Source organism: Periplaneta americana, chromosome 7 (genome assembly GCF_040183065.1).
Source record: "Periplaneta americana isolate PAMFEO1 chromosome 7, P.americana_PAMFEO1_priV1, whole genome shotgun sequence".
Lineage (NCBI taxonomy): Eukaryota > Metazoa > Arthropoda > Insecta > Blattodea > Blattidae > Periplaneta > Periplaneta americana.
In genome coordinates, this window is record NC_091123.1 from 23,838,464 (window position 1) to 23,852,888 (window position 14,425).

General features: G+C 32.6%; 1 protein-coding gene across 1 annotated transcript in view; it reads right to left on the reverse strand.

Annotated features, from left to right (window-relative positions):
• BtbVII (BTB-protein-VII) overlaps positions 1-14,425 on the reverse strand; it is a 67,919-nt gene that overhangs the window by 15,593 nt on the left and 37,901 nt on the right. The gene's annotated exons all lie outside the window — the stretch shown is intronic.

Genomic DNA, 14,425 nt, shown 5'->3' on the forward strand with positions numbered 1-14,425 from the left:
CTTTTTTCCTCCATTACTGTATACTGTACAATAATGAAAATTGGTATGTGTAAAACACTGTTCTTCTGCTATATGAAAAAATATTTTTAAGATTAAAATAAAAATTATTTATATTTTTCTTTTTCAAAATTCAAAATGGTGGCAGTTCACTGTGCAGTGATGAAGCATTTCCCTCATAACTCATAAACTTTTTATCTTTTTCATGTTCTCTCTCTTTTACTTTATTGCTGAAACTCATGTCTACAATATCAAGCTCTTTCAACTATATTCCTTAATAAATAATATATATTTTTTTTATTTTGTGTTAGAAGAAAATACAGATATTTGACCACTTTTTAAAAGGAATATAATTTTTATCACACAATCTATCAAAGGTACAGAAGTGATTTTGCAGCATATTGTAGATATGACATGCACAAATACACACAAAAATTTCATCACAGAATGTTGGATAGTTTTTGAGTTATGAGGGAAATGCTTCATCACTGCACAGTGAACTACCAACATTTTGAATTTGAAAAAAATATAAATAATTTTTTTAAATCGTAAAAATATATATATTTTTTTTCATATAGCAGAAGGACAGTGTTTTACACTTACTAATTTTCATTATTGTACAAGATACAGTAATGGAGGAAATAAATGTTGAATATTTCCTAAATTTTACTGCTGTAAGCTGTACCTAACACCTTAAAAGGACTCATCCCACAAAAGAAACATTTTTCAGAAAGAGCTGTAATTAAATTTTAACACATTATTATTAGTTACTTTATATAAAGGACTGTAAACATAACTGTCAAAAAAATATAGCTTCATGTTTTGTAATTAAATTTTAACTATTTACACTAATTACAGCATAAAAGTCACATTTAAAAAATTAGGGTTAAGTCCTTTTACCTAAACACCGTCGATATATTACTTTAAGAGTTTATTAGATATTTTCAGTCATCTGTTGATTAATTTTTAGCACGGAGTTAGACAGTATAAAAGTTGCAACAGTTTCACATGACAATGGATGGTACTGGTTGGCAACATTGCATTGTGGAGAAATCTACTGTAGCATCATGAAAGTATTGCATGTTTCGAAAAGAATCTGACAGTTCCAAATAGTTGTTTCGTATTTATTTCTTTCTTCGTTAAAAATGGTATCTGAACAATTTTATTTACTTCCCAAGAACATAACCCCAAATCCTGTACTAGTTCACTAGAACATTTGCATACATATATATAAAATTACTAAATAATTCCAGATATCAAATTCACTATAGTCGTTTTCAAAATAGTCAAACACGAGTTCAAAATTTGTGCACCAACTTCACTGATAAGCAGACAGCGGATTTTCGGTCTTTACATAGCAACAAAATGTCGCATTCCTTGGCGTATGGAGGAAGCACAGCAGTGAGTTGAATGACATCCATCTAATGTTCAATATTGGGATCGAAAAAATCCGCTGCCTGCTGATAAGGATACCTGTATGTAGGATCAGCATACTGATTAGGTCTAGAGCTCACTGGGTATCCCATGCTCAAATAGTACCGGTACAGAGTCATATGGCTCACTCCATACTTCTTACCCGCTGCTAGAAAGCTACATTTGCCACTGCGAACTTCTTCAATGGCTTGTAAAAAGTTTTGAGTTGTTCCTTTTCGCAACTTAAATATTTGCGTTTTGCGTTGGGAGAGAGAGGTGAGAACCGAACGACTTCCTGTCTGCCGGAACGTTGGTGCATAGTCTGTCAACGAAAAACATGGAGCAGTAAGCACCTGTCCCAGGGCTTGTCTAATTAAAATAAAGCATTAATTCTTCAAGCGTTGCATGATGTTCACCTATTAAATACAGTTATAATTACAGTTCACCATCATATGAGTTTCACCTTCTTTACATCATGTGTGTATCATAGCAACATATTGCAGTGAGGGCCAGTGAATGTTTCCAGTGTTTTTTTTATGTACCGCCACTGCTTGCAACCGCTAACTCACGCCACTTTGCTGTATTAATACTTATATACTATGTTATATTAACAATATTCTGTAACAGTTCAGACACTTTTTCTGTGCGTTCTGAAGCTGTTGTTGTACAAGGGAGAAGTATGAAATACAGGAATGAAAGACTCTGCACGTGTAAAGAACAGTACTCTGCCACTCTACCACATTCCAATTGTTAAAATTAAAAAAAAGAGGAAAAAAAAAAAGGGAGAAAGAAAGTTATATTTTAAATATCAGATATATTGAGATAAATACAAGAATACTGATCGTGAATAAATGCTACTATGGATTGCTAAGACATTTTAAATCCAAATTACTTATCTTTAAATCTAAATGTAAAATATATAAAACATTTATTTATTTATTATTTGCTAATAATTGTAACATAAAATATAATATATACAGAAAAACTTTAGCTCGCCCCTGAAAGAGTAGAACTCGTGCTCAGGGGCGGATTCCTGAATTGAAATTAATAATTATACAATACAATTTGTCTTATGTCTACTGTGCAATTATAGTATATAAAATTTATATAAATTTAAATTTACAATTTTTCAATTTTTATAAAATCCATTCATAACTTTTTAAATTTAGTACTAGAACTATTAGAATTGACAAGATTAGGATATTTAAATATAAATTTGTTATATATTCTTGGGCCTAAATTACTACTATGATTAAATACTGTTCCAGTGTTGCATTTTGGTTCAAACAATCTTAAAGAATTCATACCTTTTGTTTCATAACTATGAGAATACAATTCAAAATTATTTCGATTTGTATGTATGAATTTTATTAATACAATATAATAAATTTGTCTTATGTTAATTACATTAAAGTCTAGAAACAAATTTTGAGATGGAAAATCAATAGGTTTATGAAGACATATTTTAATTATTTTCTTCTGTAATAAATAAAGTGGATTAAAATTGGATTTAAATGAGCTACCCCATCCTATAATTCCATACATAATTACCGATTGAAATAAAGTTAAATATATTGTACATTGATAAGGCCAGTGTTAATGTATGGATGTGAAACTTGGACCCTGTCTCAATCTGACATCAATAAATTGGGCTAGTTTGAAAGAAAGATATTGCGCAAAATATACGGACCCATAAACGAAGGGGGAGAATGGAGAACTAGGTACAATCATGAGTTGTACCAACTTTATGGATATCCAGACATTGTTACAGCCATGAAAGTCGCAAGATTGCGTTGGGCTGGACATGTATACAGAATGGATAATAGTGAAATCCCTAAGCGAGTCATTGAGTATAAACCAGAAGAAAGAAGAAGTGTGGGGGGAGACAAATTATGATGGATGGATGGATGGAATAATTGAAGATGTGAGTTAGCTTGGAGTCAAGAGCTGGTGAATGGTGGCAAGGAATAGGGAGTCGTGGAGGAAAATCCTTAAGGAGGCCGAGGCCCGACCAGGGCTGTAGTGCATATGATGATGATGATGATGATGATGATATATAATTATATATATATATATATATATATATATATATATATATATTAAAATAAAATAAGAAAAAGCATGAAGCTCTAAGATTAGTTTATGAAGCCCACTTTCCTCTCACAAAGAGTTCAACTCTTTTTCTCAAACCAATGCCAAGTGTGAGCACTTGAACTGATATTTTTGTTATAGGTTATAGTAAAACATCTCCCTACTGCGCTGACGTCACTGGAACACACAGATAGAGTCAGAACTTTACTCACCCTCTCACAGTAACTGCTGGAAGTGTTGCCCATATTGTGTGATATGTAATTCATATCGCATCATTCACAGTACCTGTTTCATTAAACCTATTCAGTAAATTTAGCATTGTTTTCCTACAAGACTGACTGCTCCACGTGTTAGCTATGCCAGTCTGTCCTTGACAGCCAGCAGTAAAGACACGCAGTGAGTCAGCTGAGAATAAGTGCAATTTATTCCCTTACGTTGTGCTATGTTTTGTAATGGATACATATTCAGTGCATGAACATGTACACATTTTGAAAACGTAAATAAATTGTGTGGCAGAACAATGAAAAACTTCCAACATAAATTTCCTGGCTGGCCATTATGTAGAAAAACAATACTAAATTTAGTGACTAGGTTTAATGAAGCAGGTTCTGTGAATTAGATATCACACAATACTTCCAGCAGCTACTGTGAGGAGGGTGAGTACCATACATGTTATTAATATAACATAGTACCTAAGTTTTAATTCGATGAAGTGCTGTGAGTTTTCACATGCAAACAGCGGAAGTAGTAGGGGAGACCTGCCACCAGTTGGTGAACAGAAACAATGAAAATATGTTTTATCTTTCGTACACTACTTTTAACACTTGAATATAAATAATTGATTAAATGGCGATCTTACTCATGTTAATTGTGTAAGCATGTGCGGCTTACAGCTGTTTCGGTGCTTCTTCACACCATCCTCAGAGCCTACCAGATCTTGGCGTCATCTCGAACTTCGCTGCCTGTTGTGTGGGTGCGTTCAATTGTTGAAAAGTGTTGAATTGTGGTGTCAAATAGTGTGTGTGTTCTGAAATTGATCTGTGTGTTGAGAATTTGATCTGGATGTGTTTTGTGGTGTGTCTGTATATTTCTTATTGTTCTAGTGTGTTGAGTTTTTGGTTTTTGGGTTGTATGTGTAGGATCTACATATGCCGAACACATAACTAATGCTGACCACACATACAATAACATAAATACAGACATGGAAATCCTACACATACAACCCAAAAACCAAAAACTCAACAAACTACAACAACATGAAATATACAGACACACCAAAACACACCTGGATCAAATTCTCAACACACAGATCAATTTCAGAACACACACACTATTTGACACCACAATTCAACACTTTTCAACAATTGAACGCACGCACACAACAGGCAGCGAAGTTCGAGATGACGCTGAGATCTAGTAGGCTCTGAGGATGGTGTGAAGAAGCACCGAAACAGCTGTAAGCTGCACATGCTTACACAATTAACACGAGTAAGATCGCCATTTAATCAATTATTTACAATGAAAACATTCACTTGGACTCACTGTAGTAAAGAACCGGTATAAGGAAATCAGGAAACCTGACTTGTACAAAGGAAAATACAGTAGAACTTCGATTATCGCCATTTATTTGTTCCTGAGAACTGTGACAGTTGAAAGGACAATATTCGAATCATCTGAACTCATCTTATGGAGAAAAAACATTCTGAACGCTCGATCCAATTGCTTATTAACATATAGCTTTTACTTTGAACAAAATTATACCATAAAATAAGTAAATCTGACCACATTTCTTATATTATTAAGCATTATAAAATAAAAAGTTTATGTTTTATATAAATGGCACATAGTTTCTTATACATTTTAGACAGTAACTAATTGAACATATTTTACGTAATCTTGTATCAAACACTCATATACACTAACTGGCACAAAAAACGCAACACATGATAAAAGTTAAAAAAAAATTATGTGTAGTTGTCTACTTAACCTACATTTAGCACTTTTTGATTTTTTGTCTCATAGGAAAGGTTTTGTCTTCATTTTATAAGAAGACTAGTGGCTTGTGCAGCAAATGCTGCAAACTAAGTTCATTAAACGTTCAAATAAACATTTTTCAGATTTATTTTCAATGAAGAATACCAGACATTTTGAAAGTTATTTGCTTCCGTAATAATGAAAGATACCCTCTCTCGAGCCAGTACTGAAGAGAACCACGCATATAAATATCTTCACCACACCGCCGTTAAATACATATATGAAAAAGACCCAACCCCACTTGATTAATAACTATAAAAATATTTGATTTTTAATAATATTATTATCTTACGTAAGTTTTATAGCTTTCAGTAACGTATACTATATATACTATATAGCCGCCACTCAGTAAATTATAGAAATCAAAATCTAGTTTAAGTTATTCTCTACATCTACTTATATAACCTCAAAACGTTTCACTTCCATATCATCAATATAGCATGAATATGTATAATTAATGAAAAATGGTCACATCACGGCATTAACTACAATAATATTTCATTTCTAATAGTAATAATATCATCAAACCACCTCAAGTTTTGTAGTTTTTAACATCCAATACACAGCTGTACCCAGAAAATTACACACCACAGAATCGAATCTGTAAATTATTTTTAGTAAGTTAAGTTTTTAATAACCAATTTAATTTGAGCTCTAAATATGTCAGCATTCTTGCAGATCATGGCCTTCGTGAAATATTGTTTACTTTAGTGTGTGTTTTGTTTCATTCTGAAATGCAACACGGCCGACTTGATGCTCGCGTCACTTCTCCTGAATGCAATTAGCTAGTTCTCAAAACTGCCGACAGATGGATTTGGAAAAATAGGAAAATTGTGTTGAAAAATTGACATCTCACTGAAAACTACTATTTTTCCGAAAAACTTTGGGTTCCAAGCTTCAAAATGAGGGGTCATTTATTAAAATCCGTTCAGCCGTTTTCCCGTAATTTCCATTACCAGTTCAAATTATATATATATATATATATATATAGATATAGATAATGCATTTGAGTGTGGTTTATGACATTGTTTGTGTGGTTTTCCTCACATGATTCCTCCCTATATCTGAAAACTGTTCATGCTGGAAGTTGTGCAACTTTACTCTTCAACAATCTGGTGGCATTCTTTTTTTTTTTCTTAATGAAATGGATTTCTGATAGTTTTAGTTTTAAAATCAGTTTTGAACAGTAAACATGCCATTAAGTCCTGAAGATGCTGTAATAGCTGTTGTGTGCACCATTCATTATGTTGCAGAAGTGTTGACAACTATGGACTTCATAAGCTGCAAAACTGTATAGAGGTTCAGGGAAATATTGTAGGATCCCAAATAAGGAGGTAGGGATCAGGCCTGACTGCTTTATGTGAGAGAACACTGTGGCTGCACAATACATCAATGGGAGCAAATATTGTTCACTAATAAGTCACAAGTTTTGCCTTCAGTGCACATTTTTATCCAGGACCACAATTCATGGTAGATCTGCAATGGTATGGATGAAAATACGCCTTTTCCATTATGTCATGCTCTTCAGAGAACACCATGGTAGCTCAATGGTTAGGCCTACAGTTATAGTAAGTTCTTTGAAAAGACGATTGATACAATATTCCCCATGAAATGTATTAATGTCTTCTTTCGTAGGTACATTGTTAGGCTAGAAACTCTTCTGAGGAACTTTACAAGTAACCTATCTATACCAGATTCTTAAAAGAAATCACTGTACACAGACAGACAGATAGACAGACAGACAGACAGACAGACAGACAGACAGACAGACAGACAGACAGACAGACAGACAGACAGACAGACAGACAAATGACATGCCAAAAGCCTCTTTTCTGATATCAAGGATGTGGTAATTGTGTATTTTGTGAGGACGATTTTTTTACAATACCTTAATACGTCCTCTGTATATTTTACATAATTATGAAGTGGAAAATCATACGCGGGAAAAGATAATGAAGTTCATTCAAAACTAGTGCAATTTTAAGAATTTTAGTAAATTAATGTCAAAACTGGATATAATTTAATTCCATTAATCTCGTAGCATAATATTCAGGGTAGAAGTAATACTGTAATATGATATACTGCAGACATTTTATACATAGTAGACAGAAATGTTATGCAGTCATATTTTTTTTAATTTGCAACTACAAAAAATTTGTTGTGTTCTTTTATAGTAAAATGCACAATTATATAGCCGTTTTAAACCAAACACAAACTCTTAAAAACTAATAAAAAAAATGTAAATTATTTTGAAAATAGAATCCATATAGTACTTATTATAGCAACTTAAATTTATTTCTGGTCAAAACTACTCAATTCCACGGTAAATTACAAGAAATACTGTCCCTCATCAAAATTATATTTATTAAAATAACGAATTATATTTAATCATTCAAATTTCTTGCACCATCTTCAAATGAAGTCTCATTTAAAAAATTCAGTAAACTGATAAAATTACTGAAATTTTTTTTCCAAAGACTGTTATTTTTGTTCTGTGTGGTCAATGAAATCTTAACAACAAAAGAGCTTCATTGCTTTTAAATGTTTAAGCACTGCTAATGGTGTAAAATTTTTAAGTTACATTTTCATTGGAATTTATATGCATGGAATATTCCACAATTCGCTTATCTACTTTGAAATCACTGAAAACAATTAATTTATATTAAATAAGTAATATTTTTAATCACTTCTCTATTTTCATATTCATCGCAATTTTCTCTGAGCCATTTTATTACATATAAAATAAAACTACGCAAATACGTTTATAGAATAATGATGAGTCATCTAAGTCAACAGTGATGTCCCAGGATTTGGCTAAGCCTTCTGACTCAAAGCATTTCGAAAGAGCAGGATGCTAGTGGCGGTCTCTGGTATGAAGCAACTGAAGCATATAATTATATTATTTAAATAATACTGTAGAATAATTCTGATAAGGGAATTTTATCAATAACATTTAAGCTTTATTAAGAATTACGCGATATGTTTCGACAGTGTGCCAGTAGCTGAAACGCACTGCCATGAAGCTTCTGTTGCAGAGTGAGATTGCGAAATAGGCCATGAGAAAATGTTTTGACAGTGTAGCTGAAGCAGGCTATGTCATGCTTCAGTTACAGGCCAGTTACAAGGTATCAAGTGTGACTATGAGGGGTGAGGAAGGGGATTGATGCTGGTTGTTGTTAGATTGACGGGGGCGTCATCTCAACTGAAGCTCGCGTCATCTGAAATACGCCCCCATTGTGAATGAACGCATACTTATTTAATTTCTCTCACTCTCTTACACACATACACTTTCCTTCTCTCTCAACAATTTATTACCTACAAAGACTTGTCTCGCTACCTATTTTTCAAGAATGAATCCTCATTTTAAAAATGAGAAAGTGGCAAACATGTTTTCCAGTAGGCAGCATGAATTTCTCTGTGATCTCGTGCAGTTAAGTTTTCTGAAGTCTATGTCACTTCCTTTTCTGCTATAGCACATTCAAATTGAAGTCACATTCACTTGCACATATCATCTATCTTGATTCTCGAAATCATAAGATTGTTAGTCACCCAGCAGAAATGTACCATAAGAAATGACTTACAAAGGAAAGTCACGAAGTGGAAACGTTATATTTTCACGAAACGCATACCAAATTATGGGATTTTTAAAGTAGAGTGAAACACATCAAAGATATAGATTTAGATGGTAAGCCAGTTTTAATGTAACTTAATGACTTTTTATAACAGGAGTTATTGTCAGATCTCACAAATATTTGCCAGTTTCGGTTTCTTTCCATTAAGTCAGCATAATTTAATGGATAATATTGCAAGAGGATTCGGGTTACAATCTTTGTACTGACTTTTTCTTTATAGCACTGGCCTTCTATGCTCGAGGTTGCGGGTTCGATCTGGCCCAGGTCGATGGCATTTAAGTGTGTTTAAATGCGACAGGCTTATGTCAGTAGATTTACTGGCATGTAAAAGAACTCCTGCGGGACAAAATTCCGGCACACTGGCAATGCTGATATAACCTCTGCAGTTGCGAGCGTCGTTAAATAAACCATATTTTTTTTATTGAATTTCTCGCTTATACATAGCACAGTACACACGAGAAATGTGTTTAAACATATGTGAAATTCAATAATAAAAGTAATGGTATCACGATTATGTAAAAACTCATTACACAGTACCAAATAATAAAGTTAAAGCAGCATCGAGATACAAACCCAAACCCTCTCGCTTACTAGTCTCATCTGTTATCCATGCTGACTTAGTGAAAAAGAAAGGCAATTGACAAATAATTATGGAACCTGATAATAACACTGTCTTCAAAAGCAATTATTCAGAAAATTTGTTTACTATCTAAGACTATAGCCTAGATGCATTTGAATCTACTTTTGAAACCCCATAATTTTTTATGGTTTTCATTAAAACATCACGTTTCCAAATTGCGATTTCCCTTTGTTAATATAATTTTGATACTAATCAAATGTAATGTTATTACAGGTAGCAGAAATGACAATAATCAAACATGGCGATAATCGAAGTTGTACTGTACGAAAAAACTGTTCACAATGAAGGTCACTCACTGACTGATAGCACCACACATTGTTATCTTGTGGTCATCATTAGAGGGCACACTGTATGTTATGAAGTTCGTGAGCTCAGTTTTGCCTAAGCATAAAGGTAACAGGCCTACGTATCTCCACAGAGTGGACTGTGACACCCCGAACATAATGGCTGCTTTGTTAATTGAAAACTTGTCAACCCACACGGCACGAATAGCCCTGAGCATATTCTTCGGAACTTCTTTGTTGCATACGACGAGTTTCTTGCCATGAGTTGTGTCTATGAGCTTTGCACGTGGTGAAATAGGTGGCACACTTTGACCCATATAATTAGCAACAGGTAATGGGTGGAGTGACAGGCCTGGAGCCCGTGAACTAGCATCCTGAAAGGTGTCTGACTTCATGAGCCAGACTCCTGGAGAAAAAAAAAAAAGAGAAACCTCTGAGTCTGGTTTCAGTTACTAAACTTCCATTACAAAAAGCATAATAAAATAAAGATTGAAATTTATATCACACATACTTTCTCATTATACATTTACATAATTTTGTTTCTAATTTTAATTAGGTTTAACAACGCATTATCAACTGCATTCTTATCTCTATTTAGCATCAATGGGATTAGTAATAGCAAAATGTTATTTTGGTGAGATGAGTCCAACAACTCTTCATGAGATTATCTAACATTCACCATACTATTGAGGAAAACAGGAAAAACCAGGTTTAAGCCACAGTTGCATTTTGCTACTCTACTTCTAAAAATGCAACAAACTTTCAATGTAAATGTGCAAAAATGCGACAACCATATTGGACTTCAGAAACGAAGATGATAATGGAGAAAATGAAATCAGAGATGTGTTTGAACTAATCTGAAATTAAATGAAATGCTAATGGCAGGGGCAATGTTCAAAAAAGTATTGAGCAATAGATATTCACGAACTGATTCAAAGAGTTGGTGCCATTCATGTAAGTTAAGTGAACAATGTCTTCTAATTGATTTATATAATTCCATTGCGTATTGTGAATTGTGAACGAGAATTTGGTTCCATGAATCTTGTAAAAACTGGAATAAAATTAGAAACTGCCTTTCAGTAAAAAGAGTTGGCACTCTGCTAACAATAAATCTTGAAGGGTCTACTCGTAAAGAATTTCAATGTTTAGAGTGCCCATAAAATAATGTATGTTAATGTGATGTAAATTCAGCAGTAATTGATTCTAAACATACCTAACTTACGTGTAATGATTTACTTAGATAAGTATATCTAGAGTGTAGTAAGATCGATTGAAAGTAAAAAAAAAAAAAAAAAACATATTATATAACTTTTTTGTTTCTGCACACTTTATTAATTTTATCATTCTGTAGAACTATTTATAATATTGCAAAAGCTTTTCGCAATTTGCACATGTATAATTTTCTATTTGTGCATTTTTGCGACAATTATTTATTTTCTACCTTAAACCCTGGGAAAAACCTACCAGGCTATCAACTCAAGCAGGATTTGAACCCAACTTAGAGTACAGTCTTGAAGCATGAGTCTGAATTGCTACCAAGCCAGTGGCTTTTTATCTGCTTGTAGAAAAGGCCAAGTCTTGTAATGGTTGGCTTCCAATGCAAAGCACTTAACAAGTAAATCATTATTTCTTCTTGATTGGTCTAATCTTATTTAATATAGGCCTACATTTTCAATTTGTCAATTTGTCATCGTATAGCATGACAGTAGCAATATTATTATTATTACATAGAGAAGGCTGTGAACCAGTGAAATTTTTAATCAATATACAGGGTGTCTAAAAACACAAGGCATAACTTCAAGAATGAGTTCCTCATATGAAGGCAATAAAAATAATTTATATCAACACAGGGCCAGAAATGCTTGGCTAACGAGTTTTGTGCACTTCCAAACAAACTCGTGAAGTGGATGTACAGAAATTTTCTAGAAGAAGAAGAAAAACATATTTGATTTCATGGACAACACGCCATTGATCATTCATCAATAAGCACACTTTATGCATGATGGCATTGTGCCTGCAATTATCTGGCCTCCAGGCACACTCACTGAATTTCTTCATGTGGGATCGCAATACAAAACATGCCAGGAATTTGGGATTGTCTTCATGAGGTCATGAGACGTTGATGGGAGACCTGTCTTCATGCAGAGGTGGACATTTTGAACATTTATTGTAAGATGATGTGAACAGGTAAGTGTCACAGATAGACCTTCAAAACTTGGAAACCAAGCATTTCCAGCTCTATGTTATTATAAATTATTTTTATTGTCTACATATGAGGAACTCAAATCTGAAATTATGCCATGTAGTTTTGAGACACTTGTATTCTCTCTTTTAAGACGTACAATTACGATATATTCTATTGTTTCAGAGTATGAATAAAACAAAATTAGTAAACATCAAATTTTAAATAATTATATGAATTCTATACTTTACACATATTTCTGAAATTACTGTACCAAAAATTTAGAACTTCTGCAAAGAAATAACAAAATACATGCTCGTGAACTCATTCAATGATGAGATTCTGGTAACTGTATCATTTTTATCTGATGACATTAATAAAACATTGTGTTACTTTCAAAACATACTGATTTTTCATTGTAAACAAATTTAAAACAATAGTTGTAACGTTCTGGAAAAAATGAACCTTAAAATTTAAAAACGTAATTTTGAGGAAACAATTCACATTACAAGGTCTTGCACAAGTATTCATTTAAGTTCAGAAATAATGTTTAAAAACTGACGGGGTATTCAACATCAACATACCAACTGGTTCACACCGAATGCTTAATATAAATGAACAGAAACTAGAAACAATTTTCACCAACTTTTAGTATCCTGATCCTCTTAAGAAAGGAGCAATGGCAGATCTAGTCATGGCCCTTATTCATCTTCATTATTGAAAGAAAAAAAAAGGGGGGATTTTATATATAATAAATCTACTAAAAAGTGTTCTACCTACTTTCTCATCTGTTGGAAACTGTACCTGAGATTTTTTCTGCCTAAAAATTTATTATCTCTGATCGAGAAAAGACCTATGTAACATTGGGTACAGAAATAAGTGCAGAAATCATTAGACTATAGAGTTAATCGGCCTTATGGTTATTTATTCCTCACACATAACTCAGATGAAGACATAGCAGACTTGGTATTTTGGTGTTGAAGCAGTACATGCAAAACTGTACCATGCCTGCATGTCAAGTGTCATAGCAGTAAAAGGATATTGTTCTAAAAGAATGATACAATCTATGTTATTTTATTCATCACTTTATTATGCAAGGAAAGTAATCAACAAGAAAAAAATAATTTAAAATAAATTGTTGTTTTATGGCTTAAGACTTGATAGTTCACCTTCTTAGTTTCAAATCAACTTTTTTTTTTTCAGCAACTTAGAACAAAATATCATACATAGATATACAAATGGATAAAAAGCATGCCAAAAAGTTTATTTCTGTAAAAATCTCTAAGTCTATACTTGCATCATTAAAATAGTTTTTATCTGTAATTAGTATAATGAGAAAGTAAAATATATAAATTAATAACTGTCAGTAATCCAGAACAGTTTGTGTTGACAATTAAGGGAAGAGAAAGGCGCACATACAAGACACAGAGGTATACGAGCTAACAAGCTTCAGTCGAATTTTCATGAACAGTTTATAATCCAAGAGTCACTATAATGCTTACTGTAGCATCATGTATTATAAATAGCACAACAGATTGTCTTCATTTTATTTATTAATATAAAATAACTTAATTTTAAACAGATGCATTTTTAATGATCAAGTTATAGGTTTGCACTGAATAATTTTCATGACCACATGTGATGAACATATTATTTTCATGTACTAAGTGTAGAAGAAATTAACAGAATTAATGCTAGGTTGGGAATGAGAGCCCAAGGAAAGGTTATACTGTAAATTATTCCAAATATCTTTTACCTGCATATAAGATATTGTCACATAGAATATTCTACAAAAAAAATTCTATAAATATATGTAAAAATTAAGTTAATTTTCAGGAATTTATATTCCAGCATTTTTCAAAAAGGAAACTCACAATGAGAAAAGTTAAAAACTCTGACACAATACGACAGGACTCTATCTGTATTTCAATTAACTGAGCCATGAATTATCTTTTTTTTTTTTTTTTTTAACGAAACGTAAATCTGGTCACACTTTCTGTTAATGTGGTGACATCATTAATCACAGTAGGACTTGGATGATAAAACATAAAGGGGAAACAAATGTGACATCATAAATGAATACATTTTTAATATGTAAAAGTTTAAAGAAAAATATTAAACTTTATTTTAATTTAATCACTTATTATTATTA